This window comes from Oratosquilla oratoria, chromosome 18, assembly GCF_046742065.1.
Source record: "Oratosquilla oratoria isolate Oo_2021 chromosome 18, ASM4674206v1, whole genome shotgun sequence".
Classification (NCBI taxonomy): Eukaryota; Metazoa; Arthropoda; class Malacostraca; order Stomatopoda; family Squillidae; genus Oratosquilla; species Oratosquilla oratoria.
Window position 1 is genome coordinate 3,261,863 of NC_134794.1, and position 15,487 is coordinate 3,277,349.

General features: G+C 41.6%; 1 protein-coding gene across 5 annotated transcripts in view; it reads right to left on the reverse strand.

Annotated features, from left to right (window-relative positions):
* The window catches only part of LOC143034985 (nuclear receptor subfamily 2 group C member 2-like), a 340,734-nt gene that overhangs the window by 246,646 nt on the left and 78,601 nt on the right, over positions 1 to 15,487 (reverse strand). The window contains exon 2 of one of the 5 annotated variants that reach the window (XM_076201358.1): positions 14,192 to 14,273. The exons of the other annotated variants lie outside the window; for them this stretch is intronic. The gene's annotated coding sequence lies outside the window, so the exon portion shown is untranslated. The remainder of the gene's footprint in view (positions 1 to 14,191; positions 14,274 to 15,487) is intronic. 5 annotated transcript variants of the gene reach the window in all.

The following is a 15,487-nucleotide window of genomic DNA, read 5'->3' on the forward strand; positions in this document are numbered from 1 at the left end:
CCTACCTCCAACCTCCATTTGAATAACTAGATTATGACTCCGCTTACAGAAATCTAGATTTCTCTTGTAACATTTTAACAATATGTCTGATATTCGCACAGGTTTACAATCTCTTAGTTCATCATTCCGCTTTGCTATAAATGACGAAAATATCATTTGATATTTGGAGATTTGAAAAATATTGTAACCGAAGTCGTTTTTACTAAAACTCGAACTCTCAACCGTCGGTCCTGGTGAGGCCGGCGTAGGCACGAAAATGGTTCTACATTGACCTACATTCGCACACTACAGGCCACAGTGTACATTTATTATCTTTATCGTTCTATCCGACAGATGTCCGAACAAAATAAATAAATAAATAAAAATAAATAAATATTATCACAAAAGATATAATGCTTAGACCAGTGGTTCCTAAACAGCTTGTTACTCAGTTTATCACGACACATTAATCGTGTTACCCCATTCACAAAATGTTGTCATCATTGAGATATATGGCTAAATCAGAACACTAGAGATATTTTCGTTTATTTGCTGTATTTGAACTTTGTGCATCTCTAATGACTATTGTCAAAGATGTCGAGAACATCAGTGGGATGGATGGAGTTGCATGATTGAAGAAGCTAATCGAGGAATTCTTGGCTTCTTGATTTTCAGAAACCTTAACTTCTTGTCACCCCTCCATTACCCCCAGAAAATTTGTTAAATTACCCACCAGGGGGTAACTTACCCACCAGGGGGTAACTTACCCTCCCAGGGGGAAATTTCCCCCTAGTTTGGGAACCACTGGCTTAGACGATCGTTCGACACTTCTCCCCCTTCTCGTCCTCCTCCTCTTCATTCCCCCCTTATTTTCTCTCCCCGTTCCCTCCTTTCCCCTTATTTAATTTCAAGCATATGTATCTCAACTTGTACTTGAAAAAGCTGTAATAAGCGAAACGTCGTACAAATAAAGGCTCCGTCCTCATATGGTGTTTAACTCGTCAAACTTCCGAGGACCCATGTCGGGCGATCCACCGGGTATTGCGAGACTGCGGGCTTCGTGAGAAACTTGAGGCAACACTCACTATTATTCAATATTATCATCATTGTTAGTAAACTACCTTTTTCAACCTTTTCACAATAAGGGAACTGAGAACCTGTGACAGTTCCCCCACCCCCCCACCCCGTACTACTTTTCGCCGGTGACCTGGAAATCGTCTCACAGAAATACAACATAGACAACAGTCTGAAGCTTCTTTTGAAGAGATATAGGGCAGGGCTTGATGGCTGTTACAATTACTGTATGGGTGCGGGTTTCCAGTCAGTGCAACAATTATTATTCGAGATTTCGTTGAGCCCAGAGAATGCCCTTTCTACTAATACAACCAATACAGTACCAGAGTGCAGAAGGGACCTACAGTACATGTCTTCCCTGTGCGCTGCCCATCACCATCCCTTCAATTCCTTCTCAATGTCACCGTCTCCGAAAGATGTGATGACTCTTGCAATTTCACCAAGATGTGTCACCTCGGTCACCCTGCAGCCCAGCACCGAGAAACCCAAAGGGACAAGAGAACAGAAGAATGACAAATTCAACTTCTGGCTGAAATTGTTCTCAAGGTCTTCTGGTGGACAGCGAGGGGGAAAGTCGTCGTCGTCGTCGTCGTCTTCCCCCCCTTGGCTATGATGCCCGGTGTTGCGAGACTGCCGAGCGGTTGGGTCGAACTCTCTATGAGCAGGAAGAGGATCCTTAGAGTCAATCTCAGGTTACTAGGGGTCACATGCGGGCCGGGTCATGCGCTCGCTCACCCTTATCCATTCTTACATCTCTCACGTCCTAAAGAGACGTATTCAACTTATGCTTTTATGTGATTCTGTTAGATCTTAATCTATATCTATATCCCGTTTATCTGGATGTCAGATTGGAAATTTTCGTTAATCGTTTCCAATGTCTTGAACTACTGTAAGTAAATCAATATGAAAAGAGCTCTTGCATAATTTTACATACGACCCTGGGGTACTATTTTGGTGGTACCACATAAGCTGGGCACGAGCAACGAATAATAAAAATAAGAAAACAAAATAAAAAAGACAAGACGAGTTACTGCCATGAGCTCAAAGCCTTTCTCAACACAAACCAAATTTTGTCGTTAAACAATTCAGAACATTTTCTGTCCTTTCTTCCCGTTTTCTTGTACTTGGGGAAGGTCGGTGACGCTGTATTTATCAAAACAAACACAATACGAGGACGGAGTCTAGTGCGACGTATCGTTGGTTACAACTACACCAAGTACATGATGTAACTGATACAGTTGTAAGAAGCATAACGTTACTAACAAAGTCTCCGTGTTTCTTTAGGTCAGCGTTTCTCAACCAAGGTTCCCCGGAACCCTAAGGTTCCGCAATAGGTCCCTAAGGGTTCCGCGAGAACAAGTGAGATAAGCTAATGCACTTCTGATTTTTTGTTTAATTTCATATACGTAATATAATTAAACACGCACGACATATTCTTGGGTACTGTAGTAATGTAATATAGACATCATCCTATCTATTATTACGATGAAAATAAAATGAGAAAGATATGGTATATGTTTTGTTTGTTTTTTGCGCAGGGGTTCCCTGAGACATGCAATTTATTTTAAAGATACGCAAGGGTAAAAAGGTTGAGAAACGTTGCTTTGGGTAGACTTGTCGGCGAATGCCAATTACGTACAACATGGTACTTGTCGCGGAATCTACTGACAGAGCCTGGGGTTACATAACACTTCCTGGCAGCGACGAAAGTAGCAAGGGCGGTAATATGACGATAACAGACTTAAGCCTAAGCGCAAACTAAGACGCAGACGACATACCGCAGAGCAAAATGCAGACTTCCTGTTGCTGAATTGAAATACTGTTTGAACTTCTCCCTCTCACTTCAAATGCGTCTCAGTGTGCGCTTTCGCTAACGGACATATTTTTCCTGTTGCTCTGATCCTTGGCTGCCCGGATTAGCGGACCTCGATTAGAAAAAAAAGTACAAATGACTACTGTCGAACGTGGGTGAAAATAAGAGTCCACATAGCTAACAACCTAGAACTGATGACAGCGTCGCTAGCAGCTTGCGATTCTTTTTTTGTTTTTGTCATCGTGTCGATAACCACGTTAGACGACAGCTGCAGCTAGCCACCTTGGCCACGTCACACACACACACACCCGGGGGGAAGGGGGAGGGGTACATCGCGCATAGAAAAAAAAGGAACCCAGAGGATACATCGCCCCAGCCAAACAATCTCTGTCTCTTACTCTTCCCCTTTGCGTATTTACTGAGCAGCATAGCCCCCCTTCTCAAATCCTCCCTCACCCCTTCCACAAACCTAGACACGCCCACACCTATCACGGAGTCACGTATGTAATGATCCACCTTGCTCCGACTCCTTCCGAGGCTTTCTTGACCTCCTCTCACACCTTTCGATATCCTCAACTCTTTCCAGAATATCCCTGTACATGTTTACACTGTTACCCTCACCTACCTGCTCCTACCGGCCCACTTTTATTAATCAGTTTAAATTCTACTTCTTACTTCACAATAATGTCTCACTCGATCTCATTCCCTCTTTAATTCCACTACTCTAGTTTCCTCCTTATATAATCCTCAGCTTTGACTATATACACACACAACCTCATTGAAAGGGATGGCTAGATGTGTTCTTGTTTTCTTTAATACATTTTCCTTATGTCTTACTATGGACTTGTTCTCCTTTGGAAGGAGGTTTATGACTTTAGTGTAGGTAGTCATTATTGCTAGATCGCGGCTCCGGGTACAAAACACTTCCTCAGTGACTTGTGATATTTTTCTCTTTACTCGCCTACACACGCACAGAGATGTCTGCGCAGACATAATATCAAGCTACAGTTGATTTTGCACAGACCTAGCAAATGGTCTGTGCAGACCACAAATCTCCTCTACACACATTCAGACTTGTCTATGCAGACAAGTCTGAGTAAAAGTCTGAGCGTGTGTAGGGACCTTTTGGTTTGGCTAAGAATTTTCCAATGAACGGTGTGATATTTAATTTCATATGTTTGTGTTCATACTTGATCTTCACTGGGGAAGGTTACCGGTGAACTGGGAGAGGTTCCCGGGTAACTGGGGCAGATTACCGGATGACTGGAACAGGTTACCGGGTAACTGGGAGAGGTTACCGGGAAAGACCAGGTTGTCATATATTTGGGATATCCTCCGGCTTTGGGTTGAGACGAAATGTCGCATGTTTGTTTTTTGTGGCGTTTTGTCCCATTCTTAGTTTTGTGGTGTTTTGTTCCATAATTGGATTTGTGGCGGTTTGCTGCATGCTTGGGAGGGCCTTGAAGTCCCCTGTTTGCAGTTTAGGTGTAGGCTCAACTTTTATATATAATATTTCTAAGATTAGGTGTCTATCGTCTCTACATATATCCAAAATCTCATTTGCGGTCGTTTTCAACAGAATATGCTTGAAAGAAAATCTGTCACGCTTTACGAATATATATATATATATATATATATATATATATATATATATATATATATACATAGTATACTGTATATGTACAGTATATGTGTATAAATAAACATATACATAGCCGTAGTAACCTCACCCAATACTTCCACCACTTTCTATCTTTAGAGCCAACCACGATGAAAATGTATTACTGTCAACTAACCATCACAACCAGATATAATAATCACAGAAATATCATGGAATAAAAGAAAACGAAATCAAATCAAATATCTCCGTTCAAACATACTGTACACTAAATATATATATATATATATATATATATATATATATATATATATATATATATATATATATATATATATATATATATATATATATATATATATATATATATATATATATCCCCACATACACATAACGTCACTTGTACATAACCAAACTGCTCAACCCCAGTGGGGCAGCCAGACCATGGATTTTAAGATTTTTTTTCAATTAAATGTTCCTTTTCGCCCGAAAAGATGTCGCATGTAGTACGCAGCTACACAGAGAACCTCTTCCTCACTGGACAACTATCTGGAGACGAAGGCGCCGAGCGACCTTGGGGCATCCGACAGAAGGCCTCAACTCCAGCATTGTCCACGAGGTGAACCTTCTACGCCTCTACTATCTACGCCCTTCATCTACTTAGGCCCGGAGCCTCGCCAGGCCTTGACCAAGTTGTGGTGTCCGGGGTGCTCCCGGAAGAGTCTCGCGACGGACGCTCCATAGTGCCACGGGTCGCCACCATTCCAAAGTGCAAGGTCGCCGCTTGCGTCGGTTGACAAGCGCGATTTTTGCAGATTACCTTCGTCGTCGACACCTCCGCTCTTCACCACCAACGACGGAAGTCTTCTTGCCCCCCCCCTCCACCTCCACCTCCCCTTTCTGCTACCACTCCCTCCCCCTTCCGTGTTAAATTTATTCCAAATAAGTCTCTTCTAAGCCGCTCTGCAGAAACCCACTGGATACCGTGTCGAACTCAAGATCATATGGTCGTGAGTTCGACTCCCGGGACCTGCTACGTGCCTCTTGCGTTGGTTCCCTGACCAGGCGGGGAGGCGACCCAAACATCGGCCTGAAAAACCCAGGGGTTTCTCACTTCCCACTTCGTGTGAGAGGGATGGTGAAGTGAAATGTTTTTTTTATATCTGTCTAACCTTGACACTACAAAGGTTTATGGCTCGAGCGAGTCCCCTCTGTCGTTCTGAAGAGCTCTGGCTTTATGTTGACTTGCTACCATATCCATCTGTTATATAAAAAATAAAAAATAAATCTTCCCTCTAACTACCGTCTAACAGTCTAAAATTCCTATTTATCTAGTCTTCGAATCTATCCTCAAGAAGAAGAATATGAAAGGTCTTTCTACTTATTAAGGGAGATCATTTTATAAGCTACTGCTTCCGTTCTCTCCTTTTCAACAAATTAATGTTTATATGTATGTGTGTATGTGCATCTTCGACATGCAAATGTAATGTGTAATATTTTGTTAAATAAACTGTTAAATTGATTTGAAAAAAAGCTAAATTTCTAGCGAGTGAGTTGTTTACTGATACGCAACTCGCAAGGCTCCATGGTCCCAAACCCTAAAGCGATCACTGGCCAATAAACTGTTAAATTGAATTGAAAAAACTTTTAGATTTCTAGCGTGTGTTGTTTACTGATACGCAACTCGCAAGGCCCCATGATCCCAAACCCTAAAGCGTGGATTTCCGGCCAATAAACTGTTAAATTGAATTGAAAAAACTTTTAGATTTCTAGCGTGTGTTGTTTACTGATACGCAACTCGCAAGGCCCCATGATCCCAAACCCTAAAGCGTGGATCACTGGGCAATAAACTGTTAAATTGAATTGAAAAAACTTCTAGATTTCTAGCGTGTGAGTTTTTACTGATACGCAACTCACAAGGCTTCATGGTCCTAAACCCAAGGCGTGGATCTCCGTCCAAATCGCCCGCGGGCTCGTCCGTGATAATCCACCCAGTCCACTTCCAGTTGTTGTGGACGAAGAACCTCTCGTCTATACATAACGACTTTCCTTCACCTTAGTCTTCACAGGTTCTCTTCGAGTTACACACATACACCAAAGGCTTTTTTCCCCCTTACATGGGAGGTAGCCAAAAAGAAAAAAACATAGAAACCACTCCCACTCATTCCATCCCCTACATACTCCACTCCCCTCCACCCTCTTCCATCCCTCACATCTTAAGAGTTACAGCCCTCTAAATATGTGTGACCTCGAGTTTGACCTTTCAAGTTAAGGTCAAAGGTCTTAATAACAAGCGGAGGTCTATATGCAGCTTCTGACATACGAATAATAGTTAACGTATTTCTGCAAACATTAAGGCATTCTGGAAATCTGCGATATTCCATCATTCAAAGTCGCCCAAGGTCGAACTGGATTTTTCACTATTGTCATTGAAAAGTAGAGAAATGATCGTCTTTTCCACGTATGAAGAATATCGGGCAATTTTATGAAGGTTAAGAATCAAAAGAAGATTTTCACATTTTCGGTGACCTTGACTTCAATCTTGACCCAATTGCTCCTAAAATTCATGGAATAAAGGAACAAACAATTGCCCCCACCCCCTTTTGATATATTCACGCCAATTGATCCAGTTTTGTTATATGTTGCGAAAAAGTGGCTAAAAATAAACATATCAAGCCCTCACACATGTGTATGTATGTACGTACGTACATAGATGTATGTATTTATGTATGTAGGTAATACTCTTTTGTATTCACAAACTGAGGTCAAGGATTAACTGAATACTCGTTAACAATATTAGAAAGTGATGGGAAGTTGTGATTTCGTTTACTGACCCATCTTCGTGAACAAGAAATCAAGGTTGTGTTCACTTGAACAAAAGTGTGTTTCCGTGCATTAGAAATAATGAAAACGAGATCCATTACTGGTATGACGTAAAGACAGCCCTATGTGCTGAATAGACTGAACTCCTAGGCGTATGTATGTGTGTATGTATTTATGTATGTATGCATGAATGTATGTGTATATGTACAGTAAGCATGTATGTGTATATGTATTTATGTATGTATGCATGAATGTATGTGTATATATATGTAAGGATGTATGTGTATATGTATTTATGTACGTATGCATGAATGTATGTGTATATATATATGTAACCATGTATATATGTATGTAGATACGTGTATGTGTGTCTACTCAGAAAAATAAGAAGCATAAATATTGAAATATAGTAATCCAAAAGTAAAACAAAATTAAAAGATAAACCAATTCTTATAGTAACTGAACAAAAGAGCCCTATGATACATATCCACTAAGCCTACGGCCAGCAAAATGTTAATCCTCACCTGCTAGGAACGGCCTCTACTGAAACATCTACTGAAATATTCAAGTATTTACTGAACGGCAGTAGAGATGACGAGACAATTTCACGAACAACTGTTGAAGAAATATTACAAAAACAACGCGATAATTCTACGAAGAAATGGAAGAGCCGGAAGATGACTTTGAGGTGGTGGACGAGGTGGAGGAGGAAGAGAGGAGGGAGGAGGATGGACGAGGAGAGGAGGAAGAGAGGAGGGAGGAGGATGGACGAGGAGAGGAGCATCGAGGCGAGGCGAGGCGGTGCCAAGTGCCAGCCCGACCAAGGCTGCCTATCCACGTAGGCACTTTCACATGACCTCCTGTAGACGATGTTTGTCCTCCCCTGTACGTCTTTTATTCTTCTTGTTCGTTCTTTCATCTCGTTCTTCATTTTTTCGTATATTTGTGTATCTGTTACTTGAATCTTAACTAGAAATCGAGAGTTAAAAGCATTATTGTGATGAGTACGAATTATCTATTTCTCCTTCAGCTCTTCTCCAATACGATGACAAAATCCACATATTTGTTCTGGACATTATCCGACGTACGTACGTGCGTGCGTGCGTGTGTGTGTGTGTGTGTGTGTGTGTGTGTGTGTGTGTGTGTGTGTGTGTGTGTGTGTGTGTGTGTGTGTGTGTGTGTGTGTGTGTGTGTGTGTGTGTGTGTGTGTGTGTGTGTGTGAGCGCGCGCCTGCTTGTATATTTTGACAAAATTCAAAACCCAAGTAGAACACTAACCGATCGAAATCCTATTTTGTACTTCATCTCCCCCTTAGCCAAACAAAACAGTCTTGGATTAGCCAATGTGACGTACAGTAATGTTGAATTGGTTGACTGGGACCCCGCTAACATGTACAGGAAACGTTTCTACCTCGTAGTTTATATTAAACCACTGTTACGTATCTTGGATTTGTAAAACTGGTTCACTTCCTTACAAAAGTGATTATATAACTAGAGTGTATATAAATAAACCATTTTTATAACACCAAAATGTGTGTTCCACTCCATTGCGGGTGTTTCAAAACGACAATGAAAAATCCTTAAATCCGTTATTGTTCACGTCCTTGAAACTACCATAAGCACTCACGGAGGTTGAAGATATCTTTTAATGCACTTTCCCACGGTTATGGTACTTATGGTACACGGTACTTGGATAGATTATCACACTGAGCTTCCACGGGCTTCACCAGCGCCGACAGTTCCGAGTTCGTTCGAGTCAAAACGACTTCGGTTACAAGATTTAAATTTTCAAATCTCCAAATATCAAATTATCTTTGGGTCATATATAGCAAAGCTGATTGGTGAACTAGGAAATTTTAAACCTATACTAATGTTAGACATACTTAAGAAATGTTCTTAAAGAAGTCTAGATTTGTGTAAGCGAAGTCCTATTCTAGTTATTCAAATGGAGGTTGGAGGTCGGATGTCGGAGGAAAAACAGCCCAGTGTGATAACCCTTTATGTTGCATCTACGAGAACAACAACCCTAGTTATCAACCCAGTTGTCCTTGAATTAGCATACAATAAATGTTGCATGACCCCCAGCCTCCTTAGAAAACACAAAAACCAAACAAAACCATAAGAATATCTTGTATACTACAATGCCTGTTTGGAAGTGCATCCCACTGATACCTGTACACACACAGACCCTTCTTGCTCGGACCCGATACAAATGCGGGTTGCTGGGCCATGGGCAAAGAAATTGTATTGCCGAGCAACTGATGCTGCGGAGGTCAGGTCAGGGTTTACGTGATCGTGCGAGCAAGACATGCAACTCGAGAAGAGGCTGGATCCACCACAGACAACTGTCCAGGATGTAACACTTCACTCCATACTATACAACGCGTTAAGGAAGACTGCATTGCACACAATCACGCACGCCAACAACACGACAGACACTATATAAGGGATTTTATGGGAAAACCCCGTTCCGGCTGTGGCATTCCTTAGGAAGACAGGACTGCTCGGCCAGACAGTCTGGGGGAACATTAACAATTCGATCACTCGATCGCGGCGTCTCACGGGCTTACTTTATACACAATAACCTTCTCACCGAGTTAGTTTATGGCAGCGATTCCCAACAGACTACTCACAGATCCCTAATGTGTGTTAGATAATTTATTGCTGCCTCAATTTTCATTAAGAGGAGAATCCACAGCCCTACAGAGGCTGGCAACACAGAACTATGATAGATGTGGGTTTTTGTAAGCGTATATGGACCTGGTAGTGAGAAGAGTGTAGAGAAAAGGAGGCTTCTTGGACAGATTTGAATGAGTGGTTAGAGATTTAGGAGGAATGTCAGTGTAGTAGTGTTGGGAGATCTCAATCCTAGAACAGAGAATGAACCAATAGATGAAGTAATAGGGAGTTTTTCAGTGCTAGGTAAAAGTTCTAGTGGAGATTTAGTGATAAAGATGAGTCAAGCATAAGTATACATGGGAAAGAGTGGTTGATGGAAAGGTGGTACATAAGGCATTAATGGACTATGTAGTGGTATCCAAAGGAAGGGCAGAAAGAATTCTGGATGTCCATGTTCTTCAGGGACAGAGTGGGGAGTGTCAGAAGTGAAGCCGAGAGTGGAGGATAACTGGAGAAAACGGGAAGAGGGTAGAGAGGTGCTTAGAACGAACAGTTTGAATGGGAAGGAAAAGATAGAATGTCAGGAGAGATTAGGAGAATATGGGAGGTGTGATGGACAGAGTAGACAATGTGTAAATGAGGAATTGGTTTGTTTCAAGGACGAAGTGACAAGTTGTGCAAGGATTGTATGCGGAACTAGAGGGATGGGAGGGAATATAGGGAAGGTTAGTGGGTTGTGGGATAATGAGGTGAAGATTGTAGAAGAAGAGAAGAAACGAAAACGTGTGGATTGGTTGAAAAGTAGGACTCGGGAAGCATGTGAGAAGTACAAAGAAAAAAGAAGAGAAGTAAAACGTAAGATAAAGGAAGCCAAGAAGAGAGCAAATGTAAAGTGGGGAAGGAGTATGACAGAAAACTTTGTAGAAGAGAAGGCGGTTACGGGAAGATGGTTAGTGTATTTCAGGGAGTTGTTGAATGTGCAGGAAGACAAGAGAGGGATTTGTGGCAGTATGAGCCAAGAAAATGACTGTGATGGAGAAGGAAAATGAAAGAGATCAAGGAAAAGTTACTCGTAAGGGACAAGGAGCGTTGAAAGACGATGAAAACTAGTAAGGCACATAGGTTGAATGGGTGTCATGCGAAGTGTCAGAAAATGGGAAGTATTCTTTTAGTGGATTGGCTAACGAGGTTGTTTAATGTGTATTTAAGGGAGGGGGAGGTGACAGAGGACTGGAGTGCCTGTATAGTTCCGCTTTACAAGGGAAAAAGAGGACAAATGTTACTGTAGTACTTTTAGAGTGATCAGTGCGTGGATAAAATGATACTGTCGTTTGTGCGTTAACTTTCTATCTTTATGGCCGAATGATTTGAGTGTATCTGTCATGTTTATAGAGTGATTGTTACTGTTTAATTGGTTAATGTTGTTGAAACTAGTGTTACTGATTGGCTTCGTACTTGCCTATAAATAATAACATGGAGAAATCACGTGCACTTTTGAATCATAAAAATCTTCAGGTCGGAGTTGTGCGTGTGCATGTCTGGCTTCAATTCTGCGATGCAAATGGATTCAAGATATGTGAGGCGGCGTATGTCTCCTTGTGGCACAGTTTTGTAACCGGAAACTTCCACAGGACTAACCCATAAGTCGCCCAAAGAAAAATATTGTTCTGTTATCTGGGTATAGCAAGTGTGGGAAAATGCTAGACTTACATGACAATGTGAATCCTGTACAAGCACACCTTCACAGGATTAACAGAACATCATAGATCAGCACAGCCCGTGGAACTATAAAATCCCACATAATTTCTAAAACTGTGAGACAGACACAAGTTAACACAAATATTATCTGTAGGTCGTTTTCTTGATCGTTTACTGTGTGTCACAAATATTTCAGGTACCTTTGTGGGCTAATGTTAAACACTGAAGCTGCACGTTTCTTTGACTGCACTGTCCTCTATATGGAAAGAAAACGCCGACACTTGCTTTAAGGGGAATGACACATCAAGGGACCCAAAAACACAGGACGAATTTCGGGTAGGGAGCAACAATACGGTTCCCATTGGATCGGTGAACCCCGACACAATGGACGGAGCCCACATGCACGGCGATCAACTTGTGTGCCCTACCATGGCCTTCTATTTTAAGGTCGGCGGCCCACGCCGGTCATGGGCAGACCTCGAGGTCGAGACTATGCCGCGGCCTCCATCTGAGACTCTTCATTCAGCTTTCGAGCACTTCAGCAATGACCAGTTCTGGAAGGGTTTTGCCTATAAAGCAATTTGATGCACATGTTCACTTTGCTAATGTCCAAAGGGTTTTTACTGACACCCTTGGGTATACAACTCAAGTATAGTCCCATATTGACGTCACTAGTCTTACCATGGGGATTAATTTCATATCATTGTTCCCTATAATGCAATTATATGTAAATCTTCACTTTGCTAATAGCCAAAGGGTTTTATACCAACACCTTCGAATATACAATCCAAGTATAATTGTCCCATATTGACGTCACTAATCTCGCCATAGGGATTCGTTTGAGATCACTGTTCTATATCAATCTCTATGCATAGTACTAACGCCGGGATTTTTTTTATACACATGCAACTTTTACATGTGTGATATGACAAATCCTATGTGCGAATACTGCTGGTACACATATACGCGACCTTGAGCGCGTACACACAAATACATACATACCAGCTCGACGATACAGTAGTACCGCTCTCGACCACTAATTCCGCGGTTCGAGTTCCACCCCGGGTTACATTCCATCTCTGAGCTCTCATCCGGGAAGGTAGTAGCTGACGATCACGAATCCAACACGTGATCCAAGACCGGTGATTTTCTTTCTCACACAGACATGGGCCATAAGAGTTCTCATCCGCGAGGGTAACATATATCGATCACGATTCCTGCACATGATGCAAGACCATTGTGACACACTACATACATACATATATATAAATATATATAAAATGGGCTCACAAAAACTGGAGTAACCACCAGAAAAGATAAACTAATGTTAATGTATCCATGAAGAATATTTTCTTGTAGAAAGACGAGATTAAATCATACTGCTGTTTCTGCGCTGTTCATTTTTTTCTGTTCGGGAATTCTAAGTCTCCTGTTTGCGATGTTGGCCGAGTGGTCAGCCGAGCAACTCTCCGTGGGCTGCTGCTGCAACGTTTCCGTCTCCGCTTGAGACCATTTTCTGGTGTGCTTCTGTGTGATTGGTTGGTGTCGTGGAAAGCGGTGTCCTGATTGGCTGTTCTACAACCATTAGGAATCACTAGGGGGAAGTCACGTGTGCCTTCGAGTCTGAAGAACCTGCAGGTTTAAGCTGTGCACTTTCATTGTTGGCTTTAATTGTGCTATGGAAATGGCTTCAGTGAATGTGCGTCTTCGAGAGTTTCTCTGTCATTATTGGTCCTTCGCCTCGTCTGCAGCGGGTCAAGGAAGTTTTGGGTTTAGTGTTGTAGTAGCTGATGGCTCTGTGTTGTAGATAGGTTAATCGTCTCGAAAGTTTTGTTCTGGTCATCCTGATGTAATGAACTAGGCTCAGTCCTTATTAGCACAGTTGTGTTGGTAGATGACGTGTTTATCTTGTGTGTGTGTGTGTGTGTGTGTGTGTGTGTGTGTGTGTGTGTGTGTGTGTGTGTGTATATATATATATATATATATATATATATATACACACACACACACACAGTATATAAAGGGGAAGGGAAGTAGAGTACAATTTGTTTAGTGGCAAACGATGACTATCGCTGATACATTTCTTGTTTACATAGGAATAGCACCACTTGGGGGAAAGTCGATGGTTGCATGACTTAGTACTTACAAAAGACACATGCCTAATCAACACCCCTTTGATAACGTACTATGAATTCCGGCCTGGTATCGCCACCCATACACAATCTCGTGTAATATCTAACTCACAGGAGGTTTACAGGATCAAGACGAATCCCGTATTCAAGCTAACTGCAGCAGTTCAGGTTAAAAAAAATAGGAAAGCCAATCAGCAGGTTACCAATGTCTCACTACTATTAACTTTATCAAAAGGGCCTACACCAAATTCCCATTGTCTTACTTCTTGGCGCAACAAAACATGGCTCAAGAGTGTCAAATCCAAGTTAGGTAGTTCATTTTTTCCCTTATGAAGATCTATTTGCATCTCCTCTCATTTATTGTGGTAGCATGCCAAGCCGCGCACGAGAAGAGGGACTAAACAGAACATCAAAGACAATAATTGGGTGTATCTACCTTATCTTATCCGACCTCGTCATTCGCTTATCACAAACGTCACCTGACGTGAACTTCCATCCCACAAGCGTCGAGTATGTACCTGTCAGACAAAGAAAATAGGTCAGTGTTGAGAGAATTAGAAGCTTGGGGGATGTTGAAAAGGTAACATTACCAATACGCAGTGGCTGGTCGCACAGCTCCATGTAAACATATTGGCCTTTCATTCCACACTAAACGCTGGCATCTGGCAACAAAGAAAACGGTTCCTACTCGCCGCGAATGAAAGAAAAAAAACGGTTTATTTACATCTGTTAAGTAGAAACGACTTCGGTTACAATATTCTAGACTTCTGTAAGAACATCTCGACAATGTGTTTAACATTCGTATTTTAGGTTCAAATTCTTTTAGTTTGTTTTACAGCTTCTTGTTATATGACGCAAGAGTAATTTGACATTTGGAAATTCGAAAAACAAAAGATCGTAACTAAAGTCGTTTCTACTCATCCCAAGTAGCAAGCTGGCGAGATATGCACTGTGTAGTCACCATTACTTTCCTGCACTCTTCCAATATAATCTAAAACTGCAAACTCCTTTGAACACAGGCACCTGTGAGCAGTGCCAAGGAACTTCTTTCCCTGACTGTAGAAGTTCCGACAACTTAAATCTTAAGACATTTCGTGACAAAGTGACCCCCATCCACCCACACACACTGTTGTCCGTGCATGTCCGCTTTCATGAGGTCTACCCGCTGCCTGGGGGAGAGGAAGAGGGGAATCCACTGCAAAGAGTTGACTTCTTGTGTTTCGCAATTCTACAAATCGATGTGGCTGATAAAGAAAGAAAAAAAAATCGATGGAACCAAAGGCCTAATCTAAATTAAGTCGTGTGACGTCAGCCGGGAAAAACTTTGATGTGGACCTTTTATGTTTGAATCCCGTAAATCACTATAGGATGCCATATAGAAAAATTATAATATTATTAATAACAATAATGATAACAATAACAACAATAATAATAAATAATATTAACAATAATAATAATAATAATAACAATAATAATAATAATAACACCAGCAACATTAATAAAATCTGCCGCCCGAAGACAGCCAGAATAGAAAGATAAATACGAGACAGATTAATCAAAGTTTAATCCTCACCCTCCTTAACGATGGACCTCGGAGACGCATCCCAATGATTCCCCGAAGGCACTTGGTACCAAAGACATCGAGACGACGACTCTACAAATCAGCCCTCAGTGTCCATGTCTCACAGCCCTACAGCAAGACAGGGAACACAAGAGACTTGAAGATTTGGAT